General features: G+C 49.2%; 1 long non-coding RNA gene across 1 annotated transcript; it reads left to right on the top strand.

Moving 5' to 3' along the window:
* The first annotated feature begins 721 nt into the window (after positions 1-721).
* LOC144223482 (uncharacterized) lies at positions 722-19644 on the top strand. The gene is made up of 3 exons (XR_013332706.1): positions 722-827; positions 15663-15817; positions 19390-19644. It is a non-coding gene; the product is annotated as an uncharacterized LOC144223482 (long non-coding RNA).
* Positions 19645-23685: the final 4041 nt, after the last annotated feature.

Here is a 23685-nt window from a genome sequence, read left to right as displayed (position 1 = left end):
TAAGGAGGGATTTCTTCCCCTTGCTATCTGAGTTGGGAAGAGTCAATCTGTTACGCATTGAACAAACAGCCTAGGCTAATAAAGAACAATGTCACAGAATGTAAACATTGTGTCAAGATAATGGGGAACACACGATGGGGTGGGGGGGGGCTCCAAATTTGGGCACAATCCATCCTGTCCAGTTCCCTGGGGGAAAGGAAAGGACAGCTAGGCTTCTCTGGACGAACTAGCAACTTTGTGACAAAGGCCAGCTGTACCCACCCCCCTGTCCCTTCTGACCCCCCCTGGACTGATGGGAGGTTCAAGAGGGAAGGGAAGGGAATCAATATTCCGGCAAGACCTGCTAGAAGTTTTACCTTCACCTTCTGAGACTCTGACGCTCAGGTGGTAGAGGGGCCCGTCCAAGGTCACACCCCAGAAAGCAGCAGGNNNAGCTCCTTTTGTCTCGGGGCAAGTGGTTTGGGGCCCATGTGTATGGGAGCGCGGGTGTCAGCCGCCTCGCGTGCTTTCTGGAAGCACATGAAGGGGTCAAGGCCATCTGCACGCTCAGCGGCAATCCCCAGTTCCGCGTTAAAAAGTCTCTTAGTAAACATGGGGCCGGAGGCCACGTCCGGACGGAGGCTCCCCCGGGAGCCTGCTCTCCGCGCTGCCTCGCGGTTTCCACCCTGAACCTGCCGGACCTCGGCGATCGGGGNCAACGCGCTGCGAAGGCCCCGTGGGGCCGTCCAACGTCCCTGTCGCGGCCCCTAGGGACCCACCTGAGCGCTGCGAGGGGTCATCAACCCGCTGGGCTCACCCTAAAGTGAGGCCTCCGCTGACCCCTCTAGGTAAGGTCACCTTCCCCCCTCTGTCGCCACTTTGAGCTTTGCGCTTCACCTGACTCTGGGCACCGTCGAATATTTCAAATCCCTTTCTTACTCATTTGGTTTATTGTCTCTCTCCCCAACTAGAAACCCTCCAGAAAAGAGTTTACTCTCAGTTTTATTCCCGGCTGGGCCCTCAGGACTGACGCGCAGTGGGCGCTCGGTAACCAGTAAATACTTGTGGAATGAATGAATTTAACTATAGCCCGCCGGTCTACCCGTTGTCAAACCTGCCTCCTGCTACAGCCTGGGTGAACCTGGACACCGTTACGCTAAGTGAAAGAAGTCAGACACAAGAAGCACACATTTGGTAGGATTTTAGTTACGCGAAGTGCCCAGAACAGGCAAACCCATGGAGACAAAGGGTCTAGTGGCTTTGGGTCTAGTGGCTGCCTGGGTCCGGGTCCCTCCGTCTGTCTCCCGTTTTCTGTGGGGGCAAACAGGCCCACTCTCCAGTCCTTCAGTCAGGCATCATCTTCACTCGGAAGCCTTACTTGCTCATCTTGGACCCTGCCATGAACCATCTCCACCCCAACAAAGCTAATCCCGCATCTCGTTCTACGTCTGTATCTTGACATGTGAATGTCTGCCATTCCTTGAACTCGGGCACGCTTTCATTCGTTAATTCATTCAACAGACTTGTAGGGAATTTCTACTATGCGCTAGGCACTGTGGTACGCGCCAGAGATAGAAAGAAGACATTTTCAGGAATTTTAGGCAGGGAGGCAAACAAGTAAGTGAGCAATTACCATATCACCATGGTCAGTCTCATGTTAGGGCTCTATTCGGGGGCTGTGGGTGGGAAGTATTCTTTTTTATAGCAGTAGTTAACGATTCTCTCTGTCTATATATACATATTATATATATAGTAGTTGGATGGAGATAATATAGTGAACGATACAAGTATCTCTATGTATATGGGTATACATCTATTGGAAAGATTTAGCTATAGATATTTGATTGTGAGAGCCTATAATTTGGCATTGGCATCTGTTCACCGGATGTTGGATCTTTTATGAAGGAGGAGGGTCACACCTGATGGGAAGGCCTGGAATAAGGGCCTGGGACAAGCTCAAGAATGCACTCGTGGGGCGCCTGGGTGGCTCAGTCGGTTAAGCGTCCGACTTTCACTTAGGTCATGATCTCACAGTTCGTGGGTTCGAGCCCCACGTCGGGCTCTGTGCTGACAGCTCAGAGCCTGGAGCCTGTTTCGGATTCTGTGTCTCCCTCTCTCTCTGACCCTCCCCTACTCATGCTGTCTCTCTCAGAAATAAATTAAAAAATTAAAAAAAAAATAATGCGCTCGTGACCTTGATCAGAATAGCATGCAGACTTCATGCTGTTTTCATGCAGAACCCGACTCCATCCTGTGTTCCCCAACACAGTGCACCACCCTTTTACCTTTTTTCCCCCTTTCCTTGATATTTTCTCTCAAATTCTAAAAAAGCAGTGCCTGCCTAACTTGGGAAATACAGAAAAGCCCAAAAGGAAGAATAAACCACTCACTTCTGCACCGCCCCAAACTAATGATTGGTAATATTGTTGTCTCTCAGGTTTTTCCCTTCTATAACTTCTTTACAATAATAACGTCAATACTGCATGCAGCTTACTATGTGCTGGGCATTGCTCTAAGCCCCCTGCACCTATTAACTCATTTCATCTCCGTGCCTCTTTGAGGGAGGTAGTATTATTTGCCCTGTTTACAGATGAAGAGACTGAGGCCCAGGGAAGTTAAATCACTGGGCCAAGGTCACAGAGCTTGGCGGGAGCTGAGCGGAGTTTTGAACCCAGACAGTCAGGCTCCACAGTCTGCAGGTCTAAACTAACCCTGCGCACTGCACCACCGTGCCTCTGTGCGAGGGTAAAAGTGATGTGCACCCCATACGTGGAAGTTGGAAACACGCACCCACAAAAGAGGGGAACAAACTCACCCACCTAAGGAGAGCAGCTGTCAGTACTTAAGTGTAAATCAGCCCAGTATGTTCCCCATGCATGTACTGCCCACACATCTATGCAGATGAAGTCACGTGGTAAGGCCCTTTGCGGACAGTCTTTTTTCCTCTTGGTTAAATATCATGAGTTTTTCTCACGCCGTAAGTTCTCCTCTACGACGTGCTTCTACAGGGGCATCTGATCCTCCGACCTTGACTGTGTGTTTGACTCNNNNCGCTCCGCTTTCACTGTTATAAATAACGCAGGGGGAACATTCTTGCACACACGGCTTTGTGCACATCTCTAACGATAAAGTGGAGTTGCTGGGTCAGAGGAACGCATCTTTGCAAGGCTCTGAATAACCCCCCAAAGGCTGTCCTGGTGGGTCCCCCTGACAGTGGCTCAGCGCCCTGAAACTTCTGAGGTTCGGGCACCAGATGGAACCTTTGCAGGGTCCAGGGCAAGGTGAAAATGTGGGGCCCCTCGTTCAAAAGGCAGCGAGAAAGCGATTTCCTTTCTTCTCCAGTCTCGATCTGTCGTGGTGCCGTTTTGTGCCGTGTGCCTTGGGCATGGGGACACTTGTGGGACACATGCAGACCCTCACGGCACCGGGGCCGTGTAATTTGGGGGGCAGGGCGCAGAGGCTTGGCCCTAAGCCTCCCTGCACCTGTGTCCAGGCCCCGACAGAGTGACAGGGATGTAAACCTGTGAGCCACGTCCCCGGGCACCATTGTCCCACTGGGCCGCGCTCACACAATACAAATCCAACGAATGAAGTTATTAAGGATTCCAAGAAAACGATCTCAGGGCATTAAATTGCAACTGGGGTCTGAGGGTCGAGCTCTGTGAGGCTGCTGGCCCTGGAGGGGGCCAGTGGCACTGTCACCAAAGAGGGACAAGTGATTTCTACTCTCAGTACTTCAGGAACACGCACAGCCGAGTGCCCCTTGTAAAGAACACGTCATCTGGATACACAGAGTGGCAAAAATTAAAAATAGAAAAGACAAAAAAAGACGTGGGGGAGGAGGAAGGTGTAGGCAAGTGAGGCCCGGGTTAATGGCAGGTAGTATACACAGGCCCCGAGCCAAACACTCTCAACTGCCCGTGTAATCCTCACGGTAGCCGTCAGGGCCCGTGCTGCCGTCACCCCACTTCACAGATGAAGAAACAGAGGCTCTGAGGGAGTGGAGGATGCAGCCAGTACCACACAGATGCGGGAGCGCAGGAAGCAGGATGAGGACCCCACACTATCGTGTGCGACCGCCAAAGGCCAGTTGGCCCTGACCTTCCAGAGCCCGAGCCCGGGAGGTTGCAGGCAGCAGGAAGGGGAGGCAGGAAAATGTGTCCCCGAGGGCAGCCAGCCACANTCCCCGGGCTCCTGGAGGAGGGAGGGTGAAGGAGGTGGGCCTGTTCCCTAAACAGTCTGTTCTTCTCACCAAGGGTTTGTCCTTGGCCCAGCTTCCCTCCCCAAAGCTGAGTAATCGAGAAAAATTGCATCCGGGCATAGAGGAGCGGGCCCAGGGGCCAACGTGGATCACGTCCTCAAGCTCGGTTCTCGGCTGGCTCACTCTTGTAAGTGTGCAACTGCTCAGGCCGGAGGAAGGGAAGCAACAGACGCCTCCACAGGATCCGGCCAGCCAACGGGTAGAGCCACACTGGGATTCTGGGCCCAGGCCAGGCCCAGACTCAGCCTGGGTCGTCAGCCCCTAATCTCGGATGAAAGCAAAACGGCCTCCCCGCGACTGGCACTGGCTGCTGCTGCTTCCTTCCCAGCGCGTTTCTCCTGGGCTCTGCCTGGATCGGAGCCCCCGCCTGGCTGCTCCCCGGCTGCCTCAGTTCCCCACCCCCCAGCTCCAAAGTGGGTGGCCCTTATTTCTCCCACATAGTGAGATGGATTTAAATGACTTCATGCAAGCAAAAAAAAAAAGACTTCATGCAGGGACCCCTGGGTGGCTCAGTCGGTTGGACATCTGACGGGCTCAGGTCACCATCTCATGGTTTGTGGGTTCGAGCCCTGCATCGAGAGCCTGGACCCTGCTTCCAATTCTGTGTCTCCCTGTCTCTCTGCCCTTCTCCCCTGCTCATGCTCTCTCTGTGTCTCAAGAATAAATATTTTTAAAAATAATAAAGAAATGACTTAACCCATGACCAGCCCTCCTGGTGGCACCTGTCACTGAGGGCTGAATACGTGTGAGCCTTTGCTGATGACGCCTGACGCTCCGCCAGCCAGAGAGCCGTTCCTGGCTGAGGCCCCTGCTTCCTGTCAAAAGAGAAATTGTTGGAACGTGAACGCTTTTCCTACTAGTCATTTATACCTTAGTGTTTCATCAGCTTCCGGCACTTTCTCAAGATCATGCTGTGACTGGAAGGAAGGAAAGACAGCAGCCCCAGAAGGAGGTAGGGACAAGGGGACCCGGGAAGGAGGTGCCACGTGTATGGTGTGCAGGAGGCTCTCCCCGCCCGGCACGGTTTCACCTGTCTGGGGTCCGGCCGCTGACAACGAGGCCCCTCACGGAGCTGGCGTCGCCCGCAGCCCGGCTCCTCCGTGGCACACCAGGCTGACTGCGTGTTTCTCTTTTCACCAACCGATAAAATGAAATGCTTGGGGTTCCAGGGTTGCGAACCTGGTTTGGGTCCAAGGCCAGTGGGTAACCCTGGGTGAACTGTATCGTCCTCTAGAATCTTCAGACGTCTGGTGCAAAATTAGACAACGTGGCGAAAAGCCATCACAGAGCAGTCGCGGCCAGAAGAACACAAGTACGGTTGCTGGTAGTAAGTCCGCACACTGGTTGCACCCCTAGCCTCCCTGATGGAATTGAACTGAACACGTCTCAGGGCAGCCGTGTGCGTCAGTGGAGACCGGGGACCGCGTTTGAATCCGGCATCTGGTATCAGTCTAGGGGGGAGTCAAGCCCTCAGGCTCTGGCGCGGGGCTGGGCAAAATGGTCACCAAGGGCCCCATGTGGCCATTTCAGTTTCAATATTAGCTAAGATTACCAAAAACTCAAAATATTCAGCTTCTTGGTCGCTTGAGCTACATTTCAAGGACTTCGCAGCCACGGGCCCTAGTGACTGTGATACTGGACAGCTGGGGTTATAGGACACGCCGTCATCACCAAGTTGTACAGGAGACGCTATCCCACAGTGGCACTTACTCCTAGCTGCATGCCTTTGAGCAAATTACGTACCACTCGGGGCCTCCATTTCCTCATCTGCAAAAAGAGAGTTAATCTATTCAACAGCAGATGTTTCACTGAGTGCCTGCCCAGTACTCTTCGAGGGGCTGGGGATACAGCACTAAACAACATCGGTAAATACAATCATGGCCCTTGCGGAATGGAACTTCTAAAGACTTCTGAAGCAGCCCTTATCGCCTGGAGTTGGTTTGAGAATTAAATGAAATGGAGCAGGAAAAGCACTTTACTTGGTTCCTGGCACATTCTAAGGGCTCAGTAGCTGCTATTATTACTCGTAATCTGCCCAGCTTCCTTCTCCTACAGCCCCGCTAACAGGGGTGGCAAACACATAACTTTCATACCTATCCTCCTCACCCTACACCTGTGGCAGACATTGCCAATCGATCGCAGCACACTTTGCACTGAGCCCGGAAGTAGTACCTGTGGGATTCTAGGAGCAGAGCATCAGGCAGCACTCTCAGACGCATCCCCTCGGGACTCCTGTCACCCCGTTCAACTTCCGCATTCCCCTACAAGCCGCCTGGCCCCCCACATTCTGGATGCTGGACCCCTGTGGTCCTCCGGGGGTTCAGACCCAGGCCCAGGCCCGCCCCTACTTAGGAGAAAGAATCAATGCCTGGTCAGTACCTTGTCAGCTGAGCGGCTGGTCCCCTCCGACCGGCCAGTAACTGGCTCCCTGCGTTACTGCCTCCTGGAGTGGGCTCTGGCTTTGTTCCCACCGGGGGTCCTGGGGTCTTCGATCCGGTTCCTCTTTTTTGTTCCAGAAAAGTGGACTGTTTCTAGGCAGGGCAAATAAGGCCTGGTCAGAAAGGTCTGAGTGAAACCCAGCGCGCATCTGAAGTGGGAGACACTGATTCAGGAACACGAAATTGCACTATGGAGAAGAAAAGGGGTGGGTGGAGGAGGCCCCGTGCCCTGGGGACCCAGGAGAGGGAGGAACACTGGGTCCCTGGGAGTCGGCTTCATGGAGGAGACTCGTGTCCTTGACTGCAGCCTCCAGCCAGACGCTTTGCACTGCCTGTCTGAGCCTCTCTGTCCTCACTGCAGGGACCTGGAGGCCCCTCCTGACTCGGCAAGGCTGTCCTCTCTCTGCATCTTCTGTCCTTTTTTTTATTCATGGGCACCCGGCTGGCTCGGTCGATTAGGCATCTGACTTCGGCTCAGGTCCTGATCTCACGGTTCATGAGTTCAAGCCCCACGTCAGGCGCTGTGCTGGAAGCTCAGAGCCTGGAGCCTGCTTCGGATTCTGTGTCTCCCTCTCTCCCTGCCCCTCCCCTGCTCATGCTCTGTGTCTGTCTCTCAAAAATAAATAAAGTGGTTAAATTTTAAAAAATCATTCAGCACAGCAGGTAGTAACGACACCTGATGTCAATGCCAGAGTTCAGTTCTCCTGTCTACCATTTAACAGCTGTGTGACCTTGGGCAAGTTACCCAAGACTCTCCGTGCCTTGCTTTTCTCCTCTGTGAAATGGGGTTTACGACAGAGGGTCTGGGTCACAGGGAGAATTTTGTGAGTTATTGTGGAGAGCTTAGCATGGTGCCTGCAGGGCTGTGCTGAGGACCCCATACTGGTTCGAGGCAACTGTCGGTCCCACGTGCATCTCAGGATCCCCAGAGATATTTTTCTTTTTTACTCTGTTGGCATGGTAAACTTCATGAACTAATTTTTCCCCCCAAATACTAATACTAATTAGTTTCCCGGCACCCCTGGGATAAAGCTTACCTGCGTGTGACATAGAGCAATTGGGGACTGACGTCTGAGCTATTCACAAGGGTAAGTGGAAGATCAGTAGGCAGGTGAAGGAGGACAGGGCACGAAAGGCAGAGGGAACAGTCGCTACGAGGCAGGGGTGAGTCCAGGAAGAGCCCGACCTGGCTGCAACGACGGGAGCTTGTGGGGAACAGCCAGGAATGGGGACTCCAGGAGCACAGAAACCTGTCCACGCTGAGCTGGGTGTCTGGTACTGGGTGATCAAGGCAGCTTTCATTTTTTTAATGTTTATTTTTTTTTTTGAGAGAGACAGTGTGAACTGTGGAGGGGCAGAGAGAGAGGGAGACACAGAATCCAAAACAGGCTTCAGGCTCCGAGCTGTCAGCACCGAGGGCTCGAACCCACGAACCGTGAGATCATGACCTGAGCTGAAGTCGGCCGCTTAACTGACTCAGCCACCCAGGTGCCCCAACACAGCTTGATTTTAAATTCTACAAGTACACCATAAACTTTGAGAAGGCAAAGCACATGTATCCCCTTTTTTGGGGTCACATTCANAGGCTCCTCCCCTGAAGTCTGCAGCCAATGGTTAATCAGCATCAGCCTATAAAGCCGTGGCCCCCTAGCCTCAAGGTGGAGGGGACAGTTTTGTGTTTCTATTCAAGGTCCGGAGCTCTTTCTGGGACTTAAAAAAAATCTTTTTTAATGTTTTATTTTTGAGAGAGAGACAGCACGAGCAGGGGAGGGGCAGAGAGAGAGGGAGACACAGAATCTGAAGCAGCTCCAGGCTCTGAGCTGTCAGCACAGAGCCCGACGCGGGGCTCGAACCCACGAACCGTGAGATCATGACCTGAGCCGAAGTCTGGGATTGAGCTGAGATCACTCTCTGCTGGGCTTTCTCCTGCCCACCTTCCTCTGCTCCTCGTAGGTTTGCCCTGAGATCTCTCCCTTCACAAACCACTGTGGGGAATCCGGGTCTCAACATCCGCTTGTTAGAGACGCCTGACCTAAGGCTCTGTAGAGGGACAAGTACATGAGAAAGCAGGGCTGTCGGTGACAACCGGTTGTTTTGTCCTCCTTGTGAAGTGATAGCCCTGCCCCCCTACCAACGCGCTCTCTTTTAGTCCGGGTTTCCCCCGACGCAGACCTTGAGACTAAGATTCAAGTTCAAGTGCAGAAACGCTGGGAAGAAGCAGCAAGAAATCACAAGGGAAGGGGTTCTAACGGCACAGATGAAGCGAGGGTGGCTGAGCTTTGCACACCGGCAACTGTCGGAAACGGCTGGAGAACACATCCTCTAGAGCTTTCCCACCGCAGGGGTGGGGCGGACGGGGTACTTACACAACATTCCCGGCGGGTGTGGGCCGAGAGCTGCTCGCAGAACTAGTCAGCCTGCATTTCGAAGGCAAAGGCCCCGGATCCAGGCCTGCAGATACGGGCAGCTGGAGAAGTGAGGCCCGAGGAACGCGGATGGGACCCCTACAGCATGGGCTGCAACCTCCTTTAGGAAACGACTGCTCCCCAAAGCCCTTTCCAGAAGCTTCTCTTGAAGTTGCACAGGCTTGGCGGCAGTGATTGGCTCAAAGGGTGGACACGTCCTCCAGGCTGGGCCAATCAGAATCGTTCCCTGGCACTTTTATACAGTTGCCAGGAGAGGAAGTCCCCTTTGTCGCTTAGTGGGATGTAAGCGCGAAGTTCTCTGCATGGAAGTAGTTCACCTGCAATACGAGTGAATTCCGTCCTCCATCTTTTTCCTCCCAAAACTGTTGGCTTATTTCTGTTTCTCTCACTTGCAACAACCGAGTCCTAACTGATATGGGGTCTAGCCTTATTATACTCCCTCAGACTCCCAAGCGGCAGCATTTTGGAGATAAAGACCCATGTGTTGACTCAGAATCTTGGATTGCGCGTCTGTGTACTCAAGGCCAGGCCGTTCCCATGCGGTTGGTTCCCGGAAGGTGGAGTTCAGCTGGAAAGCTTCATATTTTTCTCTTCCAAGTTGCATAACATGTGATTCCGGGAAATAAGAATGCGGGTTGGGGGTGTGGGACAGGGAATCAGAAGCATATACCATCGAGTTGTCCAACGCAGGGGCGACTATGTGGTGGCTCCCATGGACCTCTGGGGAGCCCGTGTAATCCATCTCAGAACTGTCCTTCCAGAAGACAAAATGGGGACACATTTGTGTAGGAGTTCCCGCACCCCACTGCTCACGGGTGAGCCATGGAAGTTAACCCCATGGCCAGCTTCGGGGTTGTGCGTGTGTGAGTCCCCAGAGGGCTCTGCAATATTGCATGCCATGGCGTCTGAGACGTCTGAGGGCCAAAGGTAAGATAAAGGTGGCCTTGGCTGGGTGTCCCCGTCACTTTGCTTTTGACAAAGCAGCTCCGTGCGTCGGACAGCCCTGTGCAGTGACACGGGCGAGAGGTAGGGGGAAGGGATGTGACGGGTGTGTACCTCGCCAAGTGACCATTTCTCATCCAGCAGATTGGGGGCCACAGTCCCCCCGGGTGGGGATTATTTGGATTAGAACGATAGCTGTGGAGTCATGCCCGTGTGCCACACCTCTTATCTGCCTTGTTGACCTTCAATCTTGTGCAAAGTCCTTTTTCCGGTCACCCCCTGGGCATCAAGAGATTTGGCTGGCCCGGTCTGTGTGTCCATCCCCTGTCCCCCTGCCTGCTTCCTCTGACGTCACTGGTGAGCTGGCACCAATCCTGTCCTGGCTGGCATGGCCTCCTTTTGACCCCGCCCCTTCCTCTTGTATGCGTCTCACTGATTTCTTAACGCTGTAAAGGAAAGAAGAATTCTGACCCCATCCATTATGCCACCCATTGGCAAGCAGGGTGGGCTGATCATTGCCCATTTGCATCCCCCCCCATCCATTCTCCAAGTTCTCCAGATCCCAGAAGTTTGACACTGATGGACATCACCTGGGCCCCCTCCTTGAGGACTTCCTGTTGGCCTCAGCCAATGGAAGGCATCAGGAGACTGGAGGGCAAGAAGGGAGAGATTGGGACATTTCTTTCCCTGCACACTCCCTGCTCTGGGCTCAGGTTCTCTCAGTGGCTGCTCCTTTCCAGCACCGTAGCTCGTGCCAGACCATCCTATTAAGAAAGAAATTATTCTGGGATGCCTGAGTGGCTCAGTCAGTTAAGCAACTGACTTCGGCTCAGGTCATGATCTTGCAGTTTGTGGGTTCGAGCCCCGCATGGGGCTCAGTGCTGACAGCTAGAGCCTGAAGCCTGCTTCGGATTCTATGTCTCCCTCTCTCTCTGACCCTCCCCTGCTTGTGCTCTGTCTGTCTCTGTCTCTCAAAAAATGAATAAACATTAAAAAAATAATAAAAAAAGAAAGAAATTATTCTGACACTCGTTAAAGATGCAAGTAGACTTGCTTTAAGACCGTGGCAATAGGAGGGATGCTCTGAGTTCACCTCTAAATAAGGCAGAGACGCTGGGGGTTTACAGCTGGGTGGGGCGTGGGGTGGTGAGCACCACTTCCTCAGAGGAGCCACTGGGTGGGGAGTTTCTCACTGAAGACAGCCCAGGGTTTTCGCTGAAAGACGTCAAGGTGGGAGATAAGGAATCTGATCAGATACCAAGGGTCAGGGGACTCTCCCTGAACTGACTTAGCAGGAAGGAGACGCCTTAGCAGTCCCCAGCCTAGGCTCCCGCGCCCCAGGCTGCGGGAACGCTCCTCCCTGTCCCCAATGTGGAGCTTGATTCCATGAACCATGAGATCATGGCCTGAGCTGAAATCAAGAGTCAAGACGCTTGACTGACTGAGCCACCCAGGCGCCCCCAAATTTTAATTTTAAACATTTGTCTTTTTTTTTTTAATTTTTAACGTGTATTTATTTTTGAGACAGAGAGAGACAGAGCACGAGCTGGGGAGGGGCAGAGAGAGAGGGAGACACAGAATCCAAAGCAGGCTCCAGGCTCTGAGCCGTCAGCACAGAGGCCGATGCGGGGCTCGAACCCATGGGCTGCAAGATCATGACCTGAGCCGAAGTCAGACGCTTAACCGACTGAGCCACCCAGGCGCCCCTAAACATTTATCTTTTAAGATAACTCTCTTAGCCAACTTCAACTTTATTTTTGTCAACTTTCTTTTATTAATGATCAATTCATAAGTCAGTGGATTAAAAACTCCCCTGCAATTAATTGCATTTAAAAATTTAGTTGTTTTAAATTCCCCTAAGTGTTTCAATCTACATTAAAAATTTTTTAAATGTCTCAATCTTAGACACTTTACAAAACAAGTAAATGTGCTTTTTTTATAATGGTAAAAAATACATAACTTAAAGCTTGGCATTTTTACCATTAAAATTTTTTAAATGNTGCAAGATCATGACCTGAGCCGAAGTCAGACGCTTAACCGACTGAGCCACCCAGGCGCCCCTAAACATTTATCTTTTAAGATAACTCTCTTAGCCAACTTCAACTTTATTTTTGTCAACTTTCTTTTATTAATGATCAATTCATAAGTCAGTGGATTAAAAACTCCCCTGCAATTAATTGCATTTAAAAATTTAGTTGTTTTAAATTCCCCTAAGTGTTTCAATCTACATTAAAAATTTTTTAAATGTCTCAATCTTAGACACTTTACAAAACAAGTAAATGTGCTTTTTTTATAATGGTAAAAAATACATAACTTAAAGCTTGGCATTTTTACCATTAAAATTTTTTAAATGAATTTTTAAATTTACATCCAAGTTAGCATATAGTGCAACAATGATTTCAGGAGGAGATTCCTTAATGCCCCTCACCCATTTAACACCCCCCCACAACCCCTCCAGTAACCCTCTGTTTAATCTCCATATTTAAGAGTCTCTTACGCTTTTCCCCCCCTCCCTGTTTTTATATTCTTTTTGCTTCCCTTCCGTTTTGTTCATCCGTTTTGTATCTTAAATTCCTCATATAAGTGAAGTCATATGATATTTGTCTTTCTCTGACTGACTAATTCCGCTTAGTATAATACTGTCTAGTTCCATCCACGTGGTTGCAAATGGCAAGATTTCATACTTTGTTATTGCTGAATAATACTTTATTGTTTATAAATACTACATCTTCTTCATCCATTCATCCATCAATGGACATTTGGGCTCTTTCCAAACTTTGGCTCTTGTCGATAGCGCTGCTATAAACATTGGGGTGCATGTGTCCCTTTGAAACAGCACACCCGTATCCCTTGGATAAATACCTAATTGTGCAATTGCTGGGTCGTAGGGTAGTTCTATTTTTAATTTTTTGAGGAACCTCCATACTGTTTCCCAGAGTGGCTGCACCAGTTTGCATTCCCACCAGCAGCGCAAAAGAGATTCTCTTTCTCTGCATCCTCACCAACATCTGTTGCTGCCTGAGTTGTTTATTTTAGCCACTCTGACCGGTGTGAGGTGGTATCTCCTTGTGGTTTTGATTTCTATTTCTCTGATAATGAGTGACGTTGAACATCGTTTCATGTGTCTGTTGGCCATCTGGATGTCCTCTTTGGAGAAGTGTCTACTCATGTCTTTGGCCCATTTCTTCACTGGATTATTTGTTTTTTGCCTGTTGAGTTTGATAAGGTCTTTATAGATTTTGGATACTAACCCTTTATCTGACATGTCGTTTGCAAATACCTTTTCCCATTCTGTTGGTTGCCTTTTAGTTTTGCTGATTGTTTCCTTCGCCGTGCAGAAGGTTTTTATTTTGAGGAGGTCCCAATTATTCATTTTTACTTTGGTTTCCCTCACCTCTGGAGACATGTTGAGTAAGAAGTTGCTGCGGCAGAGGTCAAAGAGGTTTTTGCCTGCTTTCTCCTCCAAGATTTTTATGGCTTCCGGTCTTACGTGTAGGTCGTTCATCCATTTTGAGTTTATTTTTGTGCGTGGTGTAAGAAAGTGATCCAGGTTCATTTTTCTGCGTGTCGCTGTCCAGTTCTCCCAGCACCATTTGCTGAAGAGACTGTTTTTATTCCATTGGCTATTCTTTCCTGCTTTGTCAGAGATGAGTTGGCCATACGCTGGTGGGTCCATTTCTGGGTTCTCTATTCTGTTCCATTGATCTGAGTGTCTGTTTTTGTGCCAGCACCATGCTGTTGATGATTACAGATTTGTAATACGTCTCGAAGTCTGGGAGTGTGATGCCTCCAGCTTTGGTTTTCTTTTTCAAGATTGCGTTGGCTACTCGGGGTCTTTTCTGGTTCCATAAACCTTTTAGGATCATTTGTTCTAGCTCTGTGAATAACTCTGGTGTTATTTTGATAGGGGCTGCCCAACTCCCGCTTTAATTGACTCCCTACATTAGCAGATGGGTCTCGTTTCTTCTGTGAAACACACTGGCATGCTCAACCCGGCACCTGTGGACTCCTTCCCCTACCTGTTGGTCTAAAGGCTGATCTAGTCTTGGGTGTATTTGTGCCCAAACTTGTTCCTGGTAATTGTGTTTATTATTGTCATTGATTGACTTAATATAGTGTTACATACTCCGTGGGAACCTGAGGGTAACAAGGAGGGGCAAAACGTTGTCTCTATGAAATCCAGGAAGGGTGGAGTCCAGGCTAACGGAATGAATATCGAACTTGCTGATTGACCAGAGTCCTGATTTCTAGGATAAGAAAGGCTCCTTGTCTTTCTGAAGTTCTCTGTCTTCCCTTTCCTGTCTTTCCAGTTTCTTTTTCCTTTTTTCTCTGCTATTTTGTCTTCCTTTTACTCTGCTTATTAAGTGTCCAAACAGGGAACTAGTTTTTAAATGTATTTAATTTTAATTCTGTTTAATATTTAATTTCTGATGTATTATATTCATTGAACCAAATGGAATGTTCTTTGTTAATTAAGGTGAACAGTATTTCTTTCCTCCCTGCATGTCGCTCCGATGGCTGCTTCAAGCCAGAGGGATGCTCGCTCTAACTGTGCATTGCGGACAGTTGTGGCTTTTTATTTGCATATTGTCCACATTAATTTCTTCCCCCCCGTGGGCCTCCTCATTGTAATCGTTTCCCTTCCCCGGCATGAAATAAGTGGTTCCGAAAGTGTCTTCCATGAACCTGAAAGTATTCAATGTTCAAATGACTGTTTGAAAAAACTTCTGTGGCAGATTTGTCTGCTTGTTTGTTTTAAACAAAACCCAAACCCAAGATTTTCATATATTGTGTTTGCCTGAAGTCAGGCAGCTCTACAAACACATTTCTGACTCTGAGGAATTTATCCCCTGTTAAGGGGAGAGAAGACAGAAAGTGTAAAAATTTAGCTGATGATACAAGATCCTCTACGTCACTTAAACTTCTTTCTTTTCTTGTCTTTTTTCTAGAAGATTTTTTTTTTTTTAGAGAGAGAGCGTGAGTTGGGGAGGGGGCAGAGAGAGGGAGGGGGAAAGAGAGAGGAAGAGAGAGATAATTTTTTTTATTTAAAAAAGAGTTTTTTAATGTTTGCTTATTTTTGAGAGAGAAAGAGCATGAGCGGCGGAGGGGCAGAGAGAAGGAGAGACACAGAATCGGAAGCAGCTCCAGGCGCCAGGCTCCAAGCTGGCAGCACAGAGCCCGACGCGGGGCTTGAACCCACGAGCCATGAGATCATGACCTGAGCTGAAGTCAGACACCCAACCGACTGAGCCACCCAGGCACCCGGAGAAAGGGGGAGGGAAGGCGGGAATCTTAAGCAGGCTCCAGGCTCAGTGTAGAGCCCGACACGGAGCTCAATCCCAGGACCCTGGGATCATCATCTGAGCTGAAATCAAGAGTGAGACGCACGACCGACTGAGCCACCCAGGAGCCCCTGAAACTTCTCTGACATGCCAAAACTAGAAACTAGTTCAGAATAGCAACAATCACTAGTCCAAGAATTAACTTTCGTGATTCTTTTGCTGTGACGGGGAACTCACTACCTTACAGACGAATCCATTCCGTCTGCATCAGAAAGAGCTTCTTTATACTGACTCCAATTCTGTCCTCCTGTTACTGGTTTTGATCTGCTTTCAGGAGGTTCATATACAAGATGACCAGTTGCCGAATGGAGAGGGAGTTCTCCCGTCCTCCGTGAGGGCTGACCTCATGCGGGATAAGCTGCATCTGAGGCCTCTCGCCCCCCTCGGTCCTGAGCCCTCCTTGTGTCAGCTGGGCTCCTCCAGAATCAGGTAGGTCTGCCGCTCCCCCTCGCCCTGCCCTGCTCTGTGTCACTGTGGGGGCGGGAGGGGGGCCTCCCCGCTGGCTGCGCTTCCCAGGCTCCCTGGTCAGTGGCCTCCTGTGGGTCTGGCCACTGGGAGACACTGGTAGAGACCGGACAGTAGAAGGGAAGAAAAGGCTGGGATATTTCTACTCCTCTCTGGAGCAAATCTCCAGCAGCTGCGCCTCCTCCGCGCTCCAGCTTTCCTTGGGTGACCCCAGCCTCAGGGCTGTTTGACCCTCCAGCCCAGGGTTGGTCGCCAGTCTGTGCTGTGCTTACTCTCTGGGGGCACTGCCAACTTGCCTGCCTTCTCAGATCTCTCACCCCGGGTGCAGTCAATACCCTGCATTCAATTCTTCCTGCTTATATACTTGATACCTCTATGGAGAGAGAGAGAGGGAGACAGAATATATATACATATACACTTGACCCTTGACCAATGAAGGGTAAGGGCTGCTGAGCTCCTGCACAGTTGAAAACCCGCATGTAACTTTTGACTCCCCAAAATCTTAACTACTAACAGCTGACTGTCGACTGGAAGCCTTACTAAGAATATAAACAGCCAATTAACACACATTTTGTACAAGCATTATACACTGTATTCTTACACTAATGTAAGCTGGAGGGAAGAACACATTAAGAAAATCACAAGGAAGGGAAAATACATTTATGGTGCTGTGCTGTAAAAAACCCGCGTGGACTTGCGCTGTTCAAAGCTATGTCGTGCAAAGGTCAGCTGTGTATATATATAGTTTATATTTCCCTGTGGACTCCCGTGCAGCGTGCGACTTCTAGTAAAGTAGTTTAAGATTGCAAACAGGTGTGACGGCTGGTACATAAAATGCCAGCTGCTGTTATATCTTTTCATATGCGTTTTCCACATGTGATGCTCAAAGAATCCCTCTGTGGGTGATACCCATTTTGTGGAAGAGGAAACTTAGGCTGAGGAAGGGGTGTGACAGAGCCCAGATCTGGGTGAGTGGCTGCCCAAACCCTTAACCATTAGAGCACTGTCCTACTCAACAGCAGCGAAGACCCTGGGTCGCATCGCGTTTCCAGTGTCTTCTTCCTGGGTCTTTGGAATCCGAGTGGAGTTCTCTCTGAGCACCTCAGTTCCTGAAAGAGACCATTCGAGAGCTCTGTTTTACGCTCCCTCAGGCACTGGCTCAGCACCTGCATTTTTCAAACGTTCCTGGGAACCTCTTTTCGGAGATTTGACAATGGGTGAGCTCAGCACCGATTCTATAAATAATCATTTTCTATAAATACCCGTTCTGGGTAAGGCACCTGCTTCAGAATGACAATCACCTTGCTGAGAACAGCAAGTTTCAGGGGTATGTTTGATTCCCATCTCTAATTACAGCTGAGCAGGGATTTCTTTCTTTTTTTCTTTGAAACTTGTAGCCCCAAGGAAAACGTGGAAACCAGGCCGCTGACCTTACAAAGTCTGTAAGGTTTTTGCAATGAAAGAAATAAAACTCATGCAAAAGTGATGGTCCTGAAAAACCAGCACGGATCTTTCGGGGAGTCTGAGCTACGCTGGGTCAAAGTCAAGGTCTCCCAACTCCTGCTCCTCGGTGGGGAGGCTCAGACCCCTGAGGTCAGACTGCCTGGGTTCAATTAGTATCTCTGCAATGTCCTAGCTGTGTAACCTTGGGGGGGTGGATTCAGTTCCCTCAGCTTTGGGGGGGGGGCGGTTAGTGACAGCGTCGCCCCAGGTGACGTGAGAATGAGCTGAGAAGATAGTTATGAAGCACTTAACCCTGTGCCTGGCACGCAATCATTAGGAAGACATTACTACTACTGATATTGCATAATATAACCACTATATAATGTATGCACCATGTAATTACTATTACTAATATTCCCTACTATTATTCTGCATTTATATATATTGTATAACTCATCCATCTGGCATGGTGGTTGGGGCCGAAAGAGACAGTACTATGAAACACACGCTGTGGGACTCACACATGCTAGTTTCTGTCCATTGTCCATTTCCTGGGTCAATAACAGATTAAAAATTTTGTGTATTGTCTGAAACCCCGCCTCCCCAACCCCTATCCTCTCCCTTTAATATCACAGGGGTGGGTCCTAGCTTGTCAATTGCTGGCCACGCCCCTTTTCCTGAAATGCCACGTCTCCTGGGCTCCTTTCTCCCTCTGGAAAACCCTTCTCAGTCTACTTCACTGACTCTTTTTCCCTTGAGTGCTGGGGATCATAGACCTTCTTCTACCTCAGCACGCGGGCTCATCTCCCACATCCCTGGCCTGATCACCCCCACATCTTCCAGATCTGCATCTCCCACCCACTCTGTGTCCCGCTGCAGCCCTGTGGTGCTGCTGGATGTCTCCACGGTGATGTCCCATGGGCAGCTCAAATGCCACCTGTCCCAAACTGGACTCATTTCCTCCACCCGCCCAGATATTCAGGCCCAAGCCCAAGAATGTTCCTTCATTCCTTTTTTTTTTTTTTTTTAAGAGAGAGAGAGAGCATGCAAGGGAGGGAGAGACATAGGCTTTTTTAATTATTTTTTAAAAAGTTTATTTATTTATTTTGAGAGAGATTGAGAGCATGAGTGGGAGAGGGATANGAGAGAGAGAGAGCATGCAAGGGAGGGAGAGACATAGGCTTTTTTATTATTTTTTAAAAAGTTTATTTATTTATTTTGAGAGATTGAGAGCATGAGTGGGAGAGGGATAGAGAGAGAGGGAGCAAGAGAATCCCAAGCAGGCTCCACGCTGTCAGCACAGAGAGCTATGTGGGGCTCCAACTCATGAACCGTGACCTGAGCTAAAATCAAGAGTTGGACACTCAACCCATGAGCCAACCAGGCACCTTCCTTGACTCCTTTAAAGAACTTCAGGGGCGCCTGGGTGGCTCAGTCCATTAAGCGTCCGACTTTGGCTCAGGTCATGATCTTGCGGTCCACGAGTTCAAGCCCCGTGTCGGGCTCTGTGCTGACACCTCAGAGCCTGGAGCCTGCTTCCGATTCTGCGTTTCCATTTCTCTCTGCCCCTCCACTGCTCACACTCTGTCTGTCTGTCTCTCTCTCTGTCAAAAATAAATTAAAATACATCAAAAAAATTTTAAAACTTCATTAAACATTTTTAAGTGTACAATTCAGTGATTTTTCATATATTCACAAATTGTGCAACCAAGAAGTAGAAACCTGAATGTCCATCAACTGATTAATAAATACACGACAGAGTCTGACTTGCGACTCGATTCCGTCACTGTGAGATCATGATCTGAGCCGAAATCAAGAGTGGGACGCTTAACTGACTGAGCCACCCAAGTACCCCTCTCTTCCTATTTTTAAATTGGGCTACTTGTCTTTGTTTGTTTGTTTGAGTTGTAAGGGTTCTTTATATATCCTGGATAGTAGAGCCTTATCAGATCTATGATTTGCATGTACTGTCTCCCATCCTCTGCATTATTTTCACTTTCTTGATCATGCTTCTGAATCACAAATTATTTTTTATTTTGTGAGTCCAGTTTATCTAATTTTTTCTTTTGTTGCTTCTGCTTTTTGCATCACAGCTAAGAAAGAATTGCTGAATCCAAGGTCATGAAGATGTGTGCCTATGTTTCCTTCTAAGAGCAGCTCTTAGAAGATCCATTTTGAGTCATCTTTTGCATATGGTATGAGGTAAGGGTCCGGCTTCATTCTTTTCCAGTTGCTATTCAGCCGTTCCAGCGCCAGTTGTCAAAAGGACCAGTGTTTCCGAATGAAATGATGTCGGCACCCTTGTTGAAAATCATTTGACAATAAATGTAAAAGAGTTTATTTCTGGACTCTCTCTCTCTCTCTTTTTTTTAAATGTTTTATTTATTTCTAGAAAAGAGAGATAGCATGAGCAGGGGAGGGTCAGAGAGAGAGGGAGTCACAGACTGAAACAGGCTCCAGGCTCTGAGCTGGCAGTCAGCACAGGGCCCGACGCGGGGCTCGAGCCCACTAACCGTGAGATCGTGACCTAAGCGAAAGTTGGACACTTAACCGACTAAGCCACCCAGGCGCCCCTATTTCTGGACTCTCAATGGTATTCCCTTGATCTATATGTCTATCCTTATGCAATATCTTCTTCCTTGACTTCTCTCTCCTTCCATCCATTCAACGACAGCGAACTGTGTGTCTGTCTGGAGTTGGGGAATTGGAGATGTGCTTAGACATGGGCATCCAATGGTCAATGAGATGGGCGCTGTCCCCGCCCCCACAGCCCCGACATTCTTCTGGGAGCGGATGGGCAACATGAAAGTCAAGAGATCAACGAAAAGGACGATTTCAGATAGTGATAGTGCCATGGAAAACGAAAGGAGGTTATGTGATAGAGAGTGACCAGAGCACGTTCTAGAAGGGGCTCTTTCTTTCGGGGTGCTGGGGAAGGCCTCTCTGAGGGGAACACTTGAGGTCTGAATGAGAGGTCAGCCGCAGCACTTGGGGTGGGCTGTGCCGGGCAGAGGGGCAGAATTTGCCTGAAGTTGAAACCGATGTGCAAAGAAGAGCTAAACGTTCAGAAAAACGGAGGCAACCCCTGATCATGACACACCTTCAGTCACTGAGCCATTACTCGTCCTCCACCGTGGAGTCTATTTGAGTAGAATTTTCTATTGTTAACAACCAACAGCGTTCACCGCAAAATAACTACACCCTCCCCTGCAAGCCCCATGGGGGCCGCGAGAGTATTTGTCTAGCTCAAATTTGCACGCAGGCGACTCTTAGATGGGACGTCTTTATTGCCAAAGTGCAAGAGTCTAGAGCTTTCACAGAGAGATCCGGGTATGTTGCTTTCCCTGGACAATTGGAAGGCGGGGCACCGCCAGGCCAAGGGTCCCTGAGTGGGAATGGCAGTGAGGGCAGAGCGGTGGCCCCCTTCGGAGGTCAGCGCCGAAGAAGACACTGACAACCAGAGGCGGGCGCAACAGAGACAATCACCTTTTGCAGAAAAATTTTCCTTGCAGATTGCTGGAAACCTTAGCTCATTTACATTACGCGCCTGCCCCCTACAGGCGAGTGAGTTTGTACGGTTCCCTTCGGAACCGTAATAGGCCCAGTGCCAGGAATGAATGAATGAATGAATGAATGAATGAATGAATGAATGAATGAATGAATTTATACCCCCCCCTCAATTCCTGACACAGTACATCACACAAAGTATCAAACATGTGTATTTGATTTCTAGAGAAACATGAATTAGATTGCTGTGAATATGGTGCGGATTTCAATTTAAACAAATACTGACACAGTGTTTAGTTCCCGTGTGCGGTTTGCTTTGCCGCCTTGGCTGGGCCACGTGGACCCCAAGGGGGCTCAAAATCCCGGTTCCCTTGAACACCAGCCCTTTACACTTTCCGTCCGATAGGGGGCGACAGTAACAACGAATAGAAGGAGAACAATAGTTAAAGGTGAAATACAGTCAACGTGCTTCATACAGCGACGCGGAGCCCATGGGGTCATCGTCAAGATGGGAACCACTTTTGTGGGGAGTGGGGGAGGGGGTATTTAAGATATTCCGAAAAGATAAATGCATTCAGATGGTTCAGGAATAGAATAGACTAAATGCAATGGCATATGGTGAAATCTCCCTTCTATCCCTTTCCGCCTGTGTCTGGCTCCCCACTCATTTCCACCACGGATATGACTTATTTTTCTCTTGTGTGCTCTCCCAAAGGCTTTTAAGCATGTCTAAACAAACAGAAACATCTATTTACATCCCCAACTTTACCCCACGAGGTAGCAACACCAAAGGGCGTGCTGAACATACTGCTCTCGACCTTGCTTTGTGTGCTCATGATGTATCCGGTAGAATGTTCCATATCAGACCACAGTGAAGGTCTCACCCCACCCCTGCCTCGGTCCTCCTTGGCCAACCTGTGTCATAATCTATTCATCCAGTCCCCTATCGATGGATATACAGGTTACTCCTAATTCTTGCTACAGGAAATAAAGCAGTGAATAACCTTGAATAGATTTACACACATGTGCCCATGTCTGTAGCAGCGGGTGTGGCTGCACCTGCACAGGAGAATCATCTAGAGGGGACTTTGAACATCCTGGCCCCCTGGGCTGAACTTCAGATCAGCTGCATCAGAATCTCTGAGTGTAGAGCCAGGAAATCATGGTAACTCCAGGGTCCAGCTAGCCCTGTGCACCACTGATCTCTGGGGGAACGTGGTTGGTCAAGAGCACATAGACTTCTAAATCTGATGGATGTTGCCAATTGGCCTCTGTTGGGGGGTACGCCCACGGGCACTCCCACCAGTGTGACAGGGCGTGGGTCTTCCTAGCCTCCCCCCACAAAGCAGGCTTGTCAAACTTTGATCTCTGCCGACCTGTGCATTTATTTTGAAGAGATCCCTGCCCTGCCTTAATTTGGGCTGAAACGGGGCGTGTGTTTGAGAGCCATTTGATCTCTCTGGTCGTGGCCTGTGCCTGTTTTTGTTTTTGTTTCTGTTGAGATGGGCTTCTTTATATATCCGTAAGCGGAATTCTTTGTGATTGGAGTCGCAAGTACTTTTCACTGCTCTGTCTGTCGTTTTGACACTTTGCATGAGGCACTATGTGTTGATGTTGTTCCCTGAAGGAGATTTTTATACATATATGAATGTATCGTTGTTTTGTTTTAGCTTCTGGATTTTAAGCCATGCCTGAAAGACCTTTCCCAATCCAATACTTCTTCCCAAGAAAAAATGGATTATTCCCGATCAATCATGTGAGGCGTGAATCCACCTTTGAGTTTCTTTCCAGTGGTCAATTGTATCATTACCTTTATCAAGGAGTAAGATAGGAACTGCTTTGGGCTGCCCCAACCTGGAATTTGTTTTTCTTTTTAGAGCAACACGTTCTCTTTTTTTTCTCAAAATGTGATCCCACCACCCACCCATTTACCCACCCACTGATTGATTCTTTTTGTTTGCCACTGAGAATTTTATTGTTAATTGGACATTGTCCCTGACTTTTTAGGTTTCTATTTAGGATTTATTTGAACTGCTTAATAACCAACCCAAATGACCTTTTATGCACCGTCTAACATGTTTGCTTACATGTATATTTCAGTTAAACGACAGACAAACCTACGATGCTAGTACTGTTATCATCCCAATTGGGGAATGTAATCTCAGACTTTTTGAGGCTTGCCTGACGGTCCACAGTTAGAAAGTGGCAGTGCCGTTTGCAATTCAAAAGCTCAGTCCCCAGAGTCTGGCCTTTTTACCTGCTTTAACACTGTTACTCGTCTTTGTGGAATGGCAGGGTGAGGAATGAATGAGTGAGTCAGCGAGGGAGTGAGGAAGACCGAATGAGTCAGCTCTTCAACTCAGAGGAACCCAAAGGAGGGAGATAACCAGAATACAAATAACCAGAACACAAAGTAAACAGTGATCCCACCCGCGTGTTGGAAGCCATCCACTTTCTATCCCCTCCTATTTGAAGGGCCTCGTTCCTTCCAGTCCCTCCGCACCTAGAAACCAAAGAGCCGATCGCGGGGTGGGGTCAGTCCCTTTGGCCGGCTCCATTCAGTCACCCACTGGGAGGTCCCCTTTGGAGGNGGAGGGAAGAGAAGGGAGGAGGGGAAGGGAGGAAGAGGAGAGAAAAGGAAGAAGGGGCAGAGGCTGCAGATAATGGGGAGAGTTAAAAAGGAAGAGAGAAGGGGAAGAAAGGAAGGGAGCGGAGGTAAGAGAGGAGGGGGGGTTGGGGAGTGGGAGGAGCGAGGAGGGGGAGGGGAGGAGAGCAGCAGGGAGGGAAGGAGGAGGGCTCCCACAAGGAAGGGGAGGAGGGAGAAGGGAGAGGGAGTAGGGAAGGGTGAGGGGAGGGAGAAAGAGGGGCTGGGGAGNGGCAGA

The sequence above is a fragment of the Crocuta crocuta genome, unplaced genomic scaffold (assembly GCF_008692635.1).
Source record: "Crocuta crocuta isolate KB4526 unplaced genomic scaffold, BGI_CrCroc_1.0 scaffold61, whole genome shotgun sequence".
NCBI lineage: Eukaryota > Metazoa > Chordata > Mammalia > Carnivora > Hyaenidae > Crocuta > Crocuta crocuta.
This window is presented reverse-complemented; position numbering and strand designations above follow the sequence as displayed.